The sequence below is a fragment of the Fundulus heteroclitus genome, chromosome 16 (assembly GCF_011125445.2).
Source record: "Fundulus heteroclitus isolate FHET01 chromosome 16, MU-UCD_Fhet_4.1, whole genome shotgun sequence".
Lineage (NCBI taxonomy): Eukaryota > Metazoa > Chordata > Actinopteri > Cyprinodontiformes > Fundulidae > Fundulus > Fundulus heteroclitus.
In genome coordinates, this window is record NC_046376.1 from 14,826,441 (window position 1) to 14,844,640 (window position 18,200).

Sequence of the window (18,200 nt, forward strand, 5' to 3'; positions counted from 1 at the left end):
TGGACTCAGATACAAGATCCTATCAGACCCTAAAGACTATTTACACACTTTAATATATATATATATAATATTATTATATATATATATAATTATATATATATATATATATATATATATATATATTAGGGCTGGGCAAGTTAACGCGTTAATTTCGCGTTAACTCATTAGACTATTAACGGCGATATTTCTTTAACGCGCGTTAACGCATGTTGGTCACATGCTTTTATTTTGTGAAGGTCTGTTGCTGCGGGTGGGGTTTGAATCAGAACAGTAGGTGGCGATAATGCGCCAATAACCTCGCTGTCAGCCCAGCCTCAGATTCAAAGAGGAAGAAAGGTGCTGGCCGGAAAAAAAACAGCTGACATGCGGAAGGCGGTGTTTCCCGCAGGTACCGAGCGAGCTTAGGGCGAGGCGAGGCGGTGAGTTGGCGAACGGAACAAGTTTGTGCGGAGCGGAGCGGGGGGATCCCTGCATCGACGCCGTCGGTGAAGTCGCTTCTCGTTTCAAAGTATCCATGTATTTTTGCCTGTTTTCCCCCTGCCATTCACTATATGCGCGCGAAGAAAGCAACAACAAAAACCGCGTGTCAACGTCAAATAAACGCAAGCATATCGAGTTAGCAAGCATTTCAGTTTAAAGTTCTTCCAGCATGGAATATGACAGAAACAAGTTAGTTGGAACCACTGCCAAGTTAAACTTTGGTATTGAACATAAAATGGTAATGCTGCTCCCTGCTGTTACCGCTCAAAATTGCCTGTTTTTGGTAGATTTTTCCCCATTAAAGAGAATTCCCGGTCAGTGGCAATAAGCTTTAATTTATTATTATTGCATATTTTTTGTTTTACATGTTTAAGTTGAGCTTACACTAAATATGTGTTACTGTAAGTGCTACAAATGTTACAACAACTTTTGTTCATATGGCAGCAGAACATTAAAATAAAAGTGCTCTTTACACTACTTTTGAATTCATTCTTGGAGTTTGTAAATACAATGCGATTAATCGCGATTAATCGCGATTAATCATGCGATTAATCGCGATTAAATATGTTTTAAATCGTTGCCCAGCCCTAATATATATATATATATATATATATATATATATATATATATATATATATATATATGATATATATATATATATATATATAGTGGAAATATTATGCCTGTTGTGTCTGGGTGTTATAAGTTATCTGTGTACATCCTGGGCCAGTTTCTGTCTCACAAATTCACCATGGTAACACATAGTGACAATAAAGATTATTGACTCGTTTATTGATTTATTCTTCTTGGTAACCCCTAGGACGGACTTTTCAAGGAGAATATTTAATCTATATTAATCCTGTAGTAATTTGTCTTTGCTTCATTAAAGTATTCCAACTGCACCAAGACTGGTTCTGGTGAAAGTTTCTTCCTATTTAAAGGGAGTGGTTCCTCTCCACTATCACCATGTGCTTGCTTAGAATAAGAGATCAGAAATCGGTGGGGCTCTTGGCAGATGAATATAATAATCTACCAAATGTGCCTGTATTGTAATACAATTTGGGCTGAATTAGACTATGTCTACTTTGAATTGAATGTAATTATAAAATTGGATTGGAATAATTTGGATAGACTGAATTGAATATTGACCAATATTACATTTATACAACTGGATATGAAATGCACCTACTGTCTGTTTTGTAAAGTTACTTGAGCTGACATTTTATTGCGAACTTGTGCCATGAATCCATACTAAATTGAATGCAAAATTTTATTTCTCAAATATATTTAGACATTTTAATAAGACGTGATGTGAATCCTTGCCATTTTAAAGCTGCAAGTAAAAAAACAACTTTAAAATGTGTTTTTTTTTTTTTTTGTAAGAACAGGTTGGACAGCAGTTTGTTTTAGAGGCATTCAAGTGTGCTGGTTTTCATTCCAGACAGAGCCTGTCACAGATGACTTCACCGATTGCATCTTTTAAAGTTGCTTTGATCCTTTCAATCAGCTTCCTATGGTGGCATTCTCTTTTCCTGTTACGTTGTGCAATCAAGCTGCCTTTGTGATAAAAAGGAAACGGAACTTTAGAAAGTCAGAAAGTCATGCTTGAAACTGTAACATCAGCGCAGTCTCACGGATTTCACTTCAAAAGATTTTGTTTTCACTTGCACCGCGTGACGGAAAGATGATAGATAAGTTCAACAAAGATGGTCATAGTTCTAATATCTAACTTTGCACTGCTTTTTTTTCCCTTTTAATCCAGTTAATGTGTCTGAAGCATCAAAGCAAGCCGAAAAACTGTATTTGTCTGTAGCCCAACTTTTCCAAAAAACCATATTGTATAAACATTTTATGAATATGTATTAACATATTCATACTGTCATTGGAAATGATAGTAATTGCAAATGTCTTTTAACACATTGGATCATATACCATTTCAAATGGATATCTGGAGATCTGAAAAAATCGCACGGAACTAAAGCGGTCGGTTTCGATCAGAGCCAACTTAAAAACCATGCACAATGCGGACGAATGTTTTAGTTTAACAGCACGTCTTACACTATATCCGGGCCGTCCCGATGCACTCGCTGCTGTCACAACTGCGATGGCTTCGTAATGCAAACACCAAAAAGACCAAATGCAGGATTAGAAGGCTGTTTCTGTTCTTTGATATCAGGCAGTCACCAAGCAGTCAAATCGTTTTACTTGAACCCAGCATGAAAGGCTGATGGAACATCACAAAAACATGAACGCGTCTCAGATCACATTATTCAGGGGGAATGAATTAAAAAGAGCAGCCTGAACAGGAATGCACATTTCACACCCCATCTCATCACATCAACTGCGTGCGCACACCTGGAATCGTGTTACGGTCTGAGCTTTGCACAGGATTTCATATATTTATACTAGCAATAGGAATCCTGGAAAAAAATAAAATCCTATCTTTACAGCTTCCTCGGGGCTAAAAGCCCACAGTAACATTTTGGCTTTTCTGACAACTACAGCCATCGGGACTGGTACTAAAAAGATAAACGGCATCATTTAAAAGTGAAAGTAAGGCAGGCAAAAAGACAGAATCTCAAGAGTTAAACGGTGCACCACAAAGTCAACTTCAAAGAACTTTATCTCAGAAGAAACAAAAGATAAATGTTTTAGCAGTATGACGCAGCGGCATTCTTTGTGTGTTTGCAGTTTGATGAATGATAATGAAGTAAACGCTGATTTGAGTTTAAATCCATTCTTTTTACCTTGAGTTTGAGTGTCTTCCTCATGCATCCTCCAGGTCTGGGTCCTGTCACTGATGATTCCATTGTAGGGGTATTTAATGCACAATCCTGCAGTAATAATAAAGCCAGCTTAATTTCCCACCATTGGAAAGGTCTGACTGGGGCAGAACATTGCTGTACGAGTTTATCTCTGCAGTCCAGTCCAGTTTCTTCCTGAAAGATTAAAAAAAAAAATATGCAAGTTTAAGTCAATTCACTCAAGCCAATGTTTAGCGTTTTCACATTAGTGTTGCCCATGTTTTACACAAAAAGTGAGAAAGTGCCTTGCTGCCCCCTACTGATATAAATCTTAACCAGCATTGGTTTGTTAAAAAAAATTTGCCACTGTACTTACAATGGTTTTAAATGGATATTTGGTGTTATATGTAACCCAAACATGTAGAAAGAATAAAGTATTGAAAAACAGAAAGGCTTCTTTTTTTCCTTTTTTGCATGAAAGCATATTTTCCACTGTACAGCAAGACTAACAATGACAGCATCTCCTCTGCTCATCAGTAAGTTGAATATCAATACAAACATGTATCAGTTAAGTTACACTGAAATTCTAAATATATATATATAACAGGTATATATACATACACACATATATATATATAGAGAAGATATATAGAGAAGATATAGAGAGAGAGAATAATAGATACAGAGATACAGATAGAGAGATATAAGAGAGAGAGATATGAGAGAGATATCTATAGAGGAGATATAGATAGAGAGATATATAACAGGATATATACATATATAGATAGATATAGATACAGACAGATATATATATATCGTCTCTCTCTCTGTCTCTCTCATCTCTCTTCTCTCTCTCTCTCTCTATCTCTCTCTCTACTATATATATATAGTCTATTAGTGCTGTCAGTTAAATGCGTTATTAACGGCGTTAACGTAAACCCAATTTTAACGCCGACAATTTTTTTTGTCGCCGTTAATCGCGCGTCAAAACACACAGACCGTTCCCTAATGTTTTTCACCCCGCCGCACTCTCCGGACTGTGTTTCTTTTACCCTCGGCCCTATCCGTAGTTTCAAGACTGCTAGAAAACTGTAGCAAAACAGACCCGCGCTGTGCTCACTGTTGCCAACAGTGAGCGCAAAGTTTCTTTTACCCTCGGACACATGCGACTTTGGGCTTCTTTTTTCTAAAAGCGCTTCTAAATTTCATGAGTCACGGGTTGCGTTTTTTTTGGGCAGGTTTCTGAAAGTGAAATCGCTTATTTGGGCTCTAAAATAAGTAACGAAACAGGGGTTATTATGAGACCTGCCTGCACTAGACACTTTGTATCCAGCTGAAATATCCCTCCGCCATAGGAGCCGACGGTAGTAAAGGCAGACAGAGCAACTCTGCCCGTATTTTCTGCAGTTTACGGTGCTGAAAGTAGATTACCTGGTGCAGATCACCATTTTAAGCAGAGATTGGTTCTGAAGATGAGTTTTTAACATGCTGATAACATTGCAGAAACCCAACCCATAAACCGTACTTTAATGCTTATTAATTTGTTGTCTCTGTATTTGACATACTAAGGCTGAATCACGTTGCCTGGAGTTACTAAGCAGTTCCTAAACAGTGTCATTCAGGGTACTAAGCTCCTGCCCAGTTGCAAGCAAAGTGTAAGACTGGAAAAATAATAAATAAAAAAATATTGGCATTAAAACAGGTATTTATTTACACATTTGTTTACACATTATGTAAACATCAGGGCATCATGATTAGTCATATAGCCATTATAGTCCAGAGTTTAACATTTGGCACCAGGATGTTTTCATTCCAATTCTGAAAAGTGCTTGAAAAATAACAAAATAAAAATATTTTTTGTACAAGCATGTATTTTATTAGTGTCATTTATTGCAAAATTGCATATTAAAATGCCCAAACAGGCTATTACACTTTCAGAAATAAAAGGATAAAATATGTGATTAATTTGCGATTAATCTCAAGTTAACTATCGACATTATGCGATTAATCGCGATTAAAAATTTTAATCGTTTGACAGCACTAATATATATATATATATATATATATATATATATATATATATATATATATATATATATATATATATATATATATATATATAGTTACATCGTAATTACAATCCTGCTTCTCCTCACACTAAAGGAGGCGGCAGTGCGGAAGCTCGCCTTTGTGGCTGCGGGAACAAGATCTCAAGCAAAGACCCACACCAGGTGTGCTCGACATGTCTTGGGCTGGAACATGCCCGCCTGGCGGTGGACGCCCCAGGCTCATGTGTGGACTGTTCCCGCTTCACCATGAAGAGTCTCCAAAGACGGCTAGCGCGCCAAGCTAGCCTCTCCGGCAAAGACCCGTGTCTGTCGTCGGACGCTACGGCCAGCTGGGGTTCCCAGGCAGATTTGGCCACAGCGCTCTCGCCCGTGGAGGACGTCCTAGTGCTGGACTACGAGGAAGAAGATGAAGCAATCTCGGAGCTCCTCATTTTAGAGGAGGACGATGATGATGACGGATTCTTCATTCCGAGCCCGCAGGCTGCAAAGCCGGGCGCGCCGTCAGTTCCCCGGGATGGCAGGGAGAGTGCGACAGCCTCTCCCGCTATCTGCATGGACATGCAGTCAGTGTGCAAACGCACTGCATCCAGGCTCAACATCCCAATTGCCTCAGGCCACCGGGGCGACCAGACAGCTGCTCCCCGTTTTCCCGGAGCTCCTGGATGAAGTAGCGGTCTCTTGGAAGGACCGCCCGTTCAGCGGGAAAACACAGATGTAGGGAGCTTCGTCCCTGGACTTCGAGGGCATAGAGAAGCTTTGCATCCATCGCATGCCCCCGATGGAGCCGCTGGTAGCAGCACACCTGCATCCACGGCTGCCGACATCCTCCAAAACTCCCACATTGCCAACCAAGGCGGACCGCTTCCAGTCCGCCCTGACGGACAGGGCATATAAAGCGACAGCGGTTGCGGTGAGAGCGCTAAATGTGTCCTCCATGCTTTCCGCATACCAAGCGGAACTGTGCGAAGACATGACTTCCAAACCGGACCCTGACGTGTGGGATGAGATCACCGTGATAACGGACCTGTGCCTCCGCGTACAGCGCTGCGCAGTCCAAGCCACGGGTAAATCTATGGGGATGATGGTGTTGCAGGAAAGAGCTAGGTGGCTCAACCTGATCAACCTGTCGGACTGAGAAAAGGAGGAGATCTTGGACATGCCAATCGTGCCGGAGGGCATCTTCGGGTTCGCGCTGGCTTCCATGCAACAGCGGTGTGAGGCTTGGAAGAAGGAGGACGAAGCGCTCCGTTTCTGCCTACCCAGGAAGACGGAACCTTCGCCTCAGGTGACACCAAGGCAGTCCTACGCCCGGGCAACGCCCCGGCCCCCTCCCTTCAAGATCCCCAGACGGCCGAAACCCCAGCCCTCTCCACCGGTCCCTTCCGACCAAGGAGGCAGACAAGGCTGGTCCGGGAAACCATCGAAGCCTCCGGCAACTCCCCCTGTGGGCCAGCCGGCGCAAACCTCCAGCCACCAGGCCAGGAGAAAGAAGAGGACCTTTGGACTGTCGCCAAAATGTTGCCAGGATTTTAATTTTCAAATTATTATTACTTATCACAACTGGTTATTTGCCAATGTGGCAAATTACAGGCATATTCCGCTCATCACTGAATGCTTTGGAATCAATAACAACCATTTTTATTGTCATTGCAACATACTGTACATTCCCGTGAATCTGTACACTGTATTTAACAAGGGACAGGTTAGACCCCGTAGACCCCAACTGTGGGTCTACGGGTTTTGCTCATGGAGCCAGAGTGGCAGTGGTAGTTGAACAATGGGGTACCGCGCACGTGACGTCACCGTCTCAAGAGCAACGCCCCTTTTGCCGCTTAGGTAGGGCATACAGGAAAGAACGCACGGATAACCCAGCTATTACAAGCGCAACAGAAACAGCGATATGACCGACTTTACAGCCGTTAAACTTTCCCAAGACGATGTCCCAGGCACACGGATTACTGGTCGAACTGTCGAAGAACACACCAACCTTCAGCTCAAACGATGGCTTGAGGTTCGAGGGCTTAAAAAGACTGGAAAACTGGCCGAGTTGATGAACGGTAAGCTTTGTATGTACTTGAATTTGGTAACTTTTTCCGGGTTGAACTGTTGTGTAGGCCGACCGCCCCGGTGTTCCAAGCGCACATTTCTCCTTGGCAGTCTTGAAGAAAACATCCTTCATATGCGGCCGATCAGCGTACCTCGAGTCGCTGTTGCACGTTCCATATCAACAATGTTTAAAAACCATGGTCTTAGATTTGGATAAAGCAGTCGTTTACCGAGTAAAACCTAGGCTAACGCACGTCTCTTTTACAGCGAAACAGCGGCGGGTTTCCGGAGTTTGCCCCACTGCGTACCACGTGATGTGACGTCATCGTGACGTTGTGTTTCTAAAAATAGCTCGCGCGCGGTACCCCATTAGAGTTAAACCCAGGATTTATGCACGGCGCTCTAACCACTAAGCCACCATTCTGCCAAAACAACAGTTATCGACGAGGATGGGATTCGAACCCACGCGTGCAGAGCACAATGGATTAGCAGTCCATCACCTTAACCACTCGGCCACCTCGTCACTGTGCTAAGCCTGAGGCGCTGACTCCGCCGTCGATGCAAAAATAACCAAGATTGCTGTTCTTTGTCAGTTGTCACTTGTAGCCCTACTTGTTTTCTTTTTTTCCTTCTCTGCTCTTCTAAATTTCTGTGTTTTCTGTTTTACAAATTTTTTAGTAATATAGGAGCCACATTTGGGGAGGGAGAGGGAAAAAAAAGGCCTATTTCACACTTTATCCTTAACCAGGATACAGTTTGAGATCGATCAAAACACCTCTGCACGAGAAAAGCACATATAACTAGACAACATTTAAGCAGAGGGTTAACACTGGAGACTTGTCGCATGTAAGTCCATGTAAATTATGGCCGTCAGTTGTGTGTGTGTGAGTGAATGTTTGTTCGGTAATTGTGTATTTGATTAAGTTTCTGTCCCAGATAACTGACAAACATCAGTTCTTAAATAAATACTTAAAAATTTAGTCATTAAACAGTTTTCAAAGCAGAGTCAAACCTACAACTCCCTTTTCTGAAACAAGTAGAGCAGGTGGATTAAACATGTCATGGTTTACCATAGTTTGTATGGTAAATGGTAAGGCACAATGTTTTGCCCAGTCTTTGCAATACATTTGCTTACATTTGTGTATCATGTCATTCCTATACCCACACCCTCGAAATATTCCCCAAGGAATCGGCAAGAGTATCGTCAGGGTTTTTATCGTAGTGTCTGAGCCAAACGAAGGACAGAGAGTCTGTGAGCAGTGTCTGAGAGCAGTGCCAACATGCGGCACCCAGGGAGCATTCTGGGTCTACGGTTTTTGCTCAGGGAGCCAGAGTGGCAGTGGGAGTTGAACAATTAGAGTTAAACCCAGGATTTATGCACGGCGCTCTAACCACTAAGCCACCATTCTGCCAAAACAGCAGTTATCGACGAGGATGGGATTCGAACCCACGCGTGCAGAGCACAATGGATTAGCAGTCCATCGCCTTAACCACTCGGCCACCTCGTCACTGTGCTAAGCCTGAGGCGCTGACTCCGCCGTCGATGCAACAATACCTAACATTGCTGTTCTTTGTCTGTTCGTCACTTGTAGCCCTACTTGTTTTCTTTTTTTCCTTCTCTGCTCTTCTTAAATTTCTGTGTTTTCTGTTTTACTCATATTTTCATTTCAAACATACAAATGAGCATAGCTAGTCCACTGTGAAACAGTGGCGGCTTGTTCATAGGGGGTGCTAAGGTGCCTTTCCTATTAAACTTGCGGGAAGAAAAAGCATAAACACAGTAAACATAAATCAAGAAATAAAGGTAATCATCGCATCTCTTCACTCATAAAATCTGAATTGGATTTTTTTTGGCATTCCCATTACCCTTTTAATGTTTCCATGGCAAGGGGTGCCAGACAGATTAGTGTGTTACACACTAATCTGTATGTATGTTTTTAAACTGCTGGTCTCTAATTGGATATTAAAAGATTCTCCTTGGGGTGAAGCTCTGCGCCTGGGCCCAATCAGTGCTCTTTTTGTGACATTCTTAGTCCAATCTGATTCATTCATAATACCTGTCCATCAAAGTCACATCCGTGGCAGCTTAGATGTCACAAATGTCACTCATGCATGATGCAAACCGAAGAGCCATTGTAGCAAACCACCAGACCACTCAGGTCTTCTGGCTCAAACCTACTCTGCATACCAGAACCAGAACCAAATACGCAGAAGCAGCATTTAGTTTTTATGCTCCACATATCTAGAAAAATCTCCCAGAGGAATGTAAAAGTGCTCAAATCCTGAGTTCCTTTAGATCATCAAAAAATTTGTTTAGAATTGCCTTTAACTGTTAATGTTAAAGTTTGTATTTCAACTTATCTTATATCTTGATCTGCTGCTGATACTCCTCCTCTGCAATGTTCCTCTGTAATGCTTTTCTTTACTCTGTAATGCTTTTCTTTTGTTCATATACAGCACTTTGAATCGTCTTGTCACTGAAAAAAGCTTCATAAACAAACTTGCCTTGCCTTAACCACAACAATGTGAAGACAGGAGACAATGGCGACAGCAAAAGAAAATTTGGTCATTAATTATTAATAATGATACTTTCCTGAGGTTTTTGCTGGAGAAAAAAAAACAGAAAAAGGAATTTGGAACGGACCAACCAAAGTTAAAGGTCTATGACCTAATCAGCACTATTTTTTTTCATGCTAACATATTTCAAATCATATCACAGTTGCAGTAATGAAAATAGCAGGTTTTCTATTTCCAAAGTCATGCAGCATTGTTGCATTGGTACAGGGACATGAGAGGTCATTTGATGAAGAATTATTGCACCTCACCTTGAATGTCTACCCAATGCTGAATGAACAAGAACTCGGTCTCATCTACAGGAAAGAAGAGTTAAGAATCTGTGGTGGTGATGTGGACCTATTCCAGTTTTTCACTGAGAACAGTGTAGAAAAGGTCTTTTCAGAAACTATCACTCGTTTAAGGATAATTATGACCTTATGACCACATCAGAAGATGTGCTTCTCCAAAGGAGAGGATGAATGCACTGGCCGCGCCCTCCATGAAAACAAGACTTGTTTGTGAAATGACAGATTTTTAAGTCATTGAAATATTTGCTGGTATGAAGGAGAGGAAAGAAAAATTTCTGCTTAGTTTCGTGTTTTAAGTCCTGTCCTTAAGAATGCCCCCGTAAGAACATTTTTCTCTCCAGCTGCCACTGTTGTGAGATTCAAACCTGAATCTTGAAAGTGGAAATGAAATTGTGTAAAAATCATGAAGGACGCCACTATAAAAGCTAAAGTATGACGGATCAAAACATTAACAATGAACTGGTCTGTTGATGAGTCAGGTCTTTTAGAACTCAAACCAGGTGTTTGTTGACAACGGTATCCAGATTTCTGCCGTCCACAAACATTTGCAGGCAGTAGAAAGCCCTGTTTTGTGAGCAGTTTATTAAGCAGAGTATTAAACGTGACTCCACTCTCCGCAATTCAACATGACATTAAGTTTTTCAATTCTCCTGACTTGAAAAGTATTTTTTTTCATAAACAGAAAAAGACAACCATCCTTTTTTTTTATCCATTCTTGATGTAATAGTAAGATTAATGCTGAATCTACAATTACCCCAGTCTTCTAGGATTGTAATTTCTTTTAAATATCACTGGGGATCTTTTTTTTTTTCACAAAAAATCTAAATTAGTTCCACTTTCCATACCACCCGTGATATTTAATGAACACTACCTAAGTATTACATTTGATAGGAGCACACCTGTAAGTAAACATGGAGGATTTGGATAATTTTACTCAAATTATGCACACGTTTTATAATCATGTCAAAGCATTTCACAAACCAAAAAAAAAGGTTTGTAATACATGTATGACATATACAAAGGCTTTCTTCGGTGTCATTACCTCCTATTCGCAGTGCAATAGAAGCTTAGAATTGCCATTTGGATTTACACGCTGATGATTCTTTCTTTTTCTTTCTGGCAGTTTCCTTGCAGATCATAACCGCCCTCCAGCAAATGACTGAAATGATGGCAAACAGCCCCCGCTGAGTAGGAAGGATGCAGAAAGAAATAAAAGAGCCCACAGCTGTCAAAAATGTGTATAAAAAACAACCTAAAGGGAAGTTTGGAAGTTGATTTGGATAAAGCTGCTCATTTATAAGAACAAAAGAATCATATACTACCAAACAAATTGCAAAAGAAATGCAAATGAATCCCTGTTAATGGGGAGCTGACACACAAAAAGGTGTATTTAAAAAAATAAAAATAAAACTCATTTAGACATACACGCTCAACATATAAATTTAAATAGTTACATCTGCATAAGCCACTTTAACCTCTATGCCCGCAAGCATGAACTCCATATTACTCGTCATGCTTGAAACTGTGAAATCAGGGAAGTTGTTAAAAGCGATTATTTCATTAATATAATTTTATCCCAATTAAATGTTTTCAAGTTAAAGGCTGGATTTTTCTATAATTTCAAAAGGAGATTATTGTAGAAAATTAAAGTTCATTATGTCAAAAGCAACTCTGAATTCCAAGCATATAAGAGATAAAAATTTGATGCAGTTTTTAATTGTTTGATCAAACATTAACCTATAAATCAGTTACGCAAAACTTCTTAAGTTCCTATCAGTTTTATGATTATTATAGCAATTAGATGCACAATTATATAAATCAGCAGAGGTACAATAAGAACTTTTTGTCAAAACATTAATAATTTATTTGTATAGCCCTATTATCTACAATAATAGCAACCAAAATATAAAAAGAATCAATATATAACAACAAAACTACACAGAGAGATAAAACAAAACATAAAAAGGCAAGTTAAAAACACTGTAGATGAGCCAATGTAGATAAATTAAAAGTATATAAAATCAAAAATGCCACCTCAGATATTAAGTATTAAAGTGATTTAAAGTGATTTAAAATGATTTAAATGATTTTCACATTTAGATCATTCGTTTGTGGTCTATATGAAGTGGAACTCCAATGCTTTGGTCTGAATCCTCGTAACTGTTGAACCACAGTCCCCTTTTTAATCCCTGTTCTGAGGTGTGTCTGAGAGGAACTTGTTTTTGTGCGGTCTCTTTAAATCTAAGGGAGGTACATCCTACCTTGCCCCCTTCCAGGTCGCATAGTGTTCCACTCCAACCCGTTTGGCCATTTTTGTAGAACAGTGTTATGAATTGTGTGGGTTAATACAAACAACAACCAAACATTAGTGAAGTTTCTCAGTCATCCAGGTCATGATCAATCCAAAAAAGGTTAAAAAAAACAACTGGACTTCTTTTCTATTCAGAATAGAAGTCCAGTTGATACTTTTTAACCTTTTTTTGGACACCTCTACAGACTAACTAACAAATAACAAAGAGTTCAAATCTACCCTAAGTAGACCGGGAGTGAATGTGGTGAAAGTAAAACAGCTGTAATGCGTTCCCATCTGGAAGTGTGAGTTAAAAAGCGAGCTGCTGCATTATGAACAGGTTGGAGGTGACTGACGGATTACTGGTGGACAACCCTGACCTGAGGGTCAGGGATGGAACTGATAAAAGCATGAACGTCCTTCTCCTGGGCACAACGGTTTAGAAAAGGCTTGACCTTAATCAAAAGACATAAACAGCAGGGGCCGCCATTTTAGTGGGTTTCTGCTAAGAACTTCCGGTTTGCACAGTCACTGGATATTTTTCGGTTTGCGGTCTGCATTGTGACCGAAGACAGCAACTCTATATTGTGTTAAATAAAGTCATAAAAGAGTCACATCGTCTCCACCTGCATGAGCTGCCCCTAACCCCACGCAGGAAAAAGCAGAGGGACTAAAATGGAACCTTGTGGCTTCCCACACTAAGAGGGACAGTAAAAAAAAAAAAAGCAGCCATTGAGCATGACAAAAAAGATTCTGCCAATCAGTTAAGAGGCGAACCACTTTAAAACTGTGCCGCAGCAGAGCAACAGGGTCTTTAGAGGCAACGGACAGAACAACGTCATTAGCCCCTTTTCCATTACAAGCCCCGGATTTAAAGGCCTAGACTTTGGTTTCCCGGGGTAAACCAGAGTCGGGGGATTTTGGGATTTTGTGTTTCCATCTGCTAAGGGTTATGACATTATGATGTCTGGGAAAACTAGAGTACCACTCCAGTCCTGTGGGTGGTGGCAAAAAGACACCACAGGTCAAACAGACAAAGGCAGACTGAGAAGCTGTATCTGTGTCCTCCTGCCACTCATCCAAACAGGATGGACAGCTGCTGCTGATGGTGTTATGCCTCCTTATCCCCTTTTACACAGATTCTACCTTAATCTGCCCGCTTGATTCCGGTGTAAATAAATAATTGGTATAAATAAATTAAAATAAAGCGCAGCATCTGTCTGTCGCAGACAGACTGATCTGTCTAATCCAAACTGTGCCTCACATGCTTAAAATTTAGAGCTTTATGAGTAGGATTTTGCCTCATCCATGGGAAGATATAACGCACTTTTAATGGTAGCAAATTATTTTTTGTAGGGCTATAGGATATATGCGCTGCTCAGATTCGGCTGCCGCGGAAGAATAGCAGACCCAGCTTGCTCCAATCTGATTTAGGTTAAAAGAGTTCACAGTCCACCCATTTAGGTTTAGATGAAAAGTCAGTCTTAGAGAAATGTGTGTTTTCTGTGCACAACAAAAATGAAAGGTACTAAAATAGTACTAAAATATCAGTCTAATTAGAGCACAGCGGCCAAAAAGTTTTATAATTAATTTAAAATGCTGACAACATCCAGCCAAGATTTTCACATTGGATATCTGGTATATGCAGATATTCCCCACAAACTTTGCAAACGTTTTATACAGTGACTTTTCAGCCATGACAAACAGATCCAGTCTGTGTGGAAAACACAGAAGCCGAAGCCACAAGTTAAGCCTCCTCCGTTTATAGATGCACCTACTAGAGCTTTCCAGGGACAAGTCAGTAAATGTTTTATTATTAAAACAGACAAAAAACAGCAAATTTGGCTAAACTACAACCCAGGTTATTGAGAAATGCTACATATTATTTCCCATCAAACTTTCACTATCTCACAATCAATCCAACTGCCACATGCAAGTCATAAAGTGGATTATGGTTCAGTGTGGGGTCATAATCTATTTAGTTCACAAGAGTTGTTGAATGGAAATGTTCAGAAAATAACTTACATTATATATATACAGTATATATATATATATATATATATATATATATATATATATATATATATATATATATATATATATATATATATATATATATATATATATATATATATATATATGACATATGTGCGTTTATGATCATTTATCCCTATAATTCCTCAAATATACCTAGTTACCAAGATAATTTAACTAACAGGCTATGCAATGGTTAAATACATGAAATGAAATATGAAAGTATGAAATGGTTTGTTTATGGGTATGAAATTAATGTAGATTGGAATGCAATGGCAATGCCTGCAGACAAAACAGGAAAGGGTTGAACCAACCAGGAAGTCCTTACTAACTCATATGAAAGAATACTGTAGCTACGAACAATTCAGTGTACCGAATAAATTTAAATGGGCCCTTTCCTATTAACTAGAAACAAGGCCTTCAAGCATGTGGGCCAAAGGGGGTTCACAGCATGTAGGGAAATATTGGACAAGCATCTCTGTTTCTTTATTAGATGTTAAACTTTATGTGATGTAGGTCTTTTGTGTTTAACTTGTGTATCCTATCAAAAAGAAATCTCATAAAGTGTTCCCACGCCCTCAACTATCTAGCTTCAGCAAAATACTACTAGAAGACAACTTCATGTCTCCCAGTTCAGTTCATTCAGTGCTCTTTTGTTCCACCTGTCACTGTGGATTTAGATTTTCTTGTAGGCTTTGGCTGAAATAAGCTTATCTCGGCTGAAGACTCACCGATGAACAAAAGCCCACTAAACCAGTAGAAGGAATGCTCTTATTGTCACAATCAAGATCTCTATTTTTAAAACTAGCTTTTTTCAAGAGCAACCAATGAAAATTATTTGTTTGCAAAGCACTTTGAACTGAAAATCACAAAAGCTAAAAAAGGTTTAAAGATTTTAAACTGGCTGGTTTGAAATCTAAAACTGGATGACCTGATTAGCTAAATTATTTAGAAACAAAGATGTTGTTAAACTATTGCTTGATTTTTAGACCTGTTCAGGGTTGGTTGGAGGTTCTGAAAATGATCCAAAGATTAATATCAAAGGACCTTCAGAAAATGTATTGTAGAGCCCGGTCGCTGTCCTTTGTCCAGGCTGAATAGATCATGACTAACAAGTCTGGGAGTGTATTAGGCACAGAGGATTTAGCAATTTCAATACTTTGAGTTTGTCAATGCTGAATACCATGCTTGTGGGTTTGCCTACATTCACAAAAAGGGAAAATGCTTCTCAAAAACGGCGACATTTTTTTATGGTGCTATGGTGGTTTATGCTAAACTATGCAACAAATGATGAATTACCTGACATCTGCCAGCTTTCAAACAAATTCAGACCTTCACACATGATCTTTAGCCACTTGCTTATGGGTCGTACATTCACTGGTCAAATCAAATGAAGTACTTTGTTTTGACGAGGGGAAAGGATGCAACCAAACAGCAGGGCACTGGCATGAAAAAACGTTACCAGACACAATAGAGCGATGCACAAAACAATGGAACGTCGCCGCTGACAGAGGTTTTCATCCCTGTAAAAGCAGTCATCATACCTCCTGATGTGCCACGCCGCTTTCTTCATGGTTCTGACGAGCTGAACCGCAGACAACTCCCACCACTTCTTTACAGATCGGATACAGTCCTTCGTAGTCTGCAGTGAAGACTGACGCCATCTTTAATCACAACCGAGTCCATCTGTCAATGGTTGTTCCCTTTCTATTCTCTCTGTCCCTCTTCCAATCTCTCTGTTCCAGTCCGTTTGTTGTGGGGGGTTCTAATTTTCCGTCCAACATCAAACCGGTATATCGACGGGCTCATGGGCCGCCCAGCAGGGGGGCAGCTTGAACATGCCGGACAGGCTGTTGTCCTTTTCCAAGCTGCAGATTAAGCGACCACCTTTATTTTTCACAGTATTTTATGGGTATCCCACCCACCTCCGAAAAAGTAAATCAGCTTTCTGGCCTTTGACTTTTAAAATGATTGATTTTACCAGCTTTTCCTGACAATTTCTTTAGGTGTTGTGACAGATCTGACTTTAATCTTCTTTTTTTTTTTACTGAAAACACAAAGTTATAATCCAAAGACAATGTTGAACTTTGTCCATCATAAATGCCAATCATTTGAACTCCTTTTCCAGTTTTCACATCTATGTTAGAGAAAAAAAAGTTAACTTTAATAAGACTCAAATGGTGGTCCTTAAGCCTGAATAAATACAGAATTCTCTGATAAGTCCATTTGAAACATTTAAAGGGATATTTTCATTTTGCTCCTCTTAATTCTGTTTAGGTCTAGAAGCCTAAATACAAATTAGTATTATTACAGAAACTAGTTTGAACAGAAAAATTCTTTATATCACCGATAAGAGGAGCCAGTTCCTTCACCTTGCTCTCCTGTTGTGTTGCTTCTCCGATCTCGTTTCTGTGGTCCACCATGACTGGATGTCCCCCTGGTTGTTACCCTGCAATGCTCTCTCTTGTTCATAAAACTGCCCAAGACTGTTTCTGAGGGAGGGGCGCCTTTACTTTATATTACAGCTCAAGCTGTGGGACCTTTTTAGAGAAAGCGAAGACCAGATGCTTGTGAGCACGATCAAGTAGTAGCTATGGTAACAGAATCAACAAGCATGGGGAGAAGCACCTAATTTGGAAGCATAAATTAAATGGTTGAGCTGAAAATGGAGCAGAGCTGACATTAGGTAAAAAAATCTATATTAGAATACAGAAACTGAATGTACCAGAAAGTTGTACATTTCAAAACGTCCATTTGTCTGCTGAAAGACGTTGTGAAAACAACGCTGATTAATTAATGCAAAAAAAGGGAGATATGGGCAACAGAAAAAAAAATTGGAAAGAGGGGGAGAAATGATATTCCCTTTGTATTGCAGCTTCATCAGCTGCTCACATTTCAACTTAGATTTCACACTTGGACATTGAGTTGTGACCGGGGTCAGATCCAGAATACCGCCTGCTCACAATGACCAGTGTTCCCTACAAGCTGCACCAGCAGAGACCTGTGGTGCGAGGATACGGTCATGCCTGCTAAAACTGTGCTAGTTTTAAGCATGCTTTTATTTCTAACTCGCGTATTTGAACAAACACACCAAAAATGCCCGAAATCATAACTCTGAGGAGAAAACAACTTATTTCAGGATGTGCTCTCACACCATAATCGTAAGCAAACGACACATCAGTATATATTTTTTGCCTTATGCTGATGGGCACAAATTGTAAGTTAACCCAAAACAATTTAAAGAGTAATGCATTGGAATTGTGTTTCCTTTATGTTTCCTGTTCTATTCAGAGGAAGTACCTTGCAGAAGTATTAATTCTCCTTGAACTTTTTCACGTTTTCTCATGTAACAGCTAAAATCAAAAGTCTATTTTAGCATTTTTTTTTTTTTTTGTACTCTCAAAGTAGTGCATGACTGAGAAATAGGGAGAAAGTGACGTTTTCTAACGTTTTTACAAATGCAAATTCCAAACAATTTAAAGAATAATGGAGTGACAGCACAGCTACCAACACATGATCACTCATCATAACTGACAAGTTACATAAGGAGCACGCTAATCAGAGAAACTGTAAAAATGCTCAAAAAAACTTCCTCCAGTGCTCCTTTGCAGTGACGTGCGGTAGGGTTCATAGCTGGCGAGGTACTGACGTCATCAGAGTCAGATTTACAAAT

The 18,200-nt window shown here is 39.8% G+C and overlaps 1 long non-coding RNA gene and 2 other non-coding genes across 3 annotated transcripts; all 3 read right to left on the minus strand.

The window, feature by feature from the left end:
• Positions 1–3,232: 3,232 nt before the first annotated feature.
• LOC118566285 lies at positions 3,233–16,996 on the minus strand. The gene is made up of 3 exons (XR_004932924.1): positions 16,900–16,996; positions 16,072–16,395; positions 3,233–3,419 (listed from the first exon to the last, which is right to left on the minus strand). It is a non-coding gene; the product is annotated as an uncharacterized LOC118566285 (long non-coding RNA).
• On the minus strand, positions 7,781–7,862 carry trnas-gcu. The gene has a single exon. It is a non-coding gene; the product is annotated as a tRNA-Ser (tRNA).
• On the minus strand, positions 8,766–8,847 carry trnas-gcu. Its single transcript has one exon. It is a non-coding gene; the product is annotated as a tRNA-Ser (tRNA).
• Positions 16,997–18,200: the final 1,204 nt, after the last annotated feature.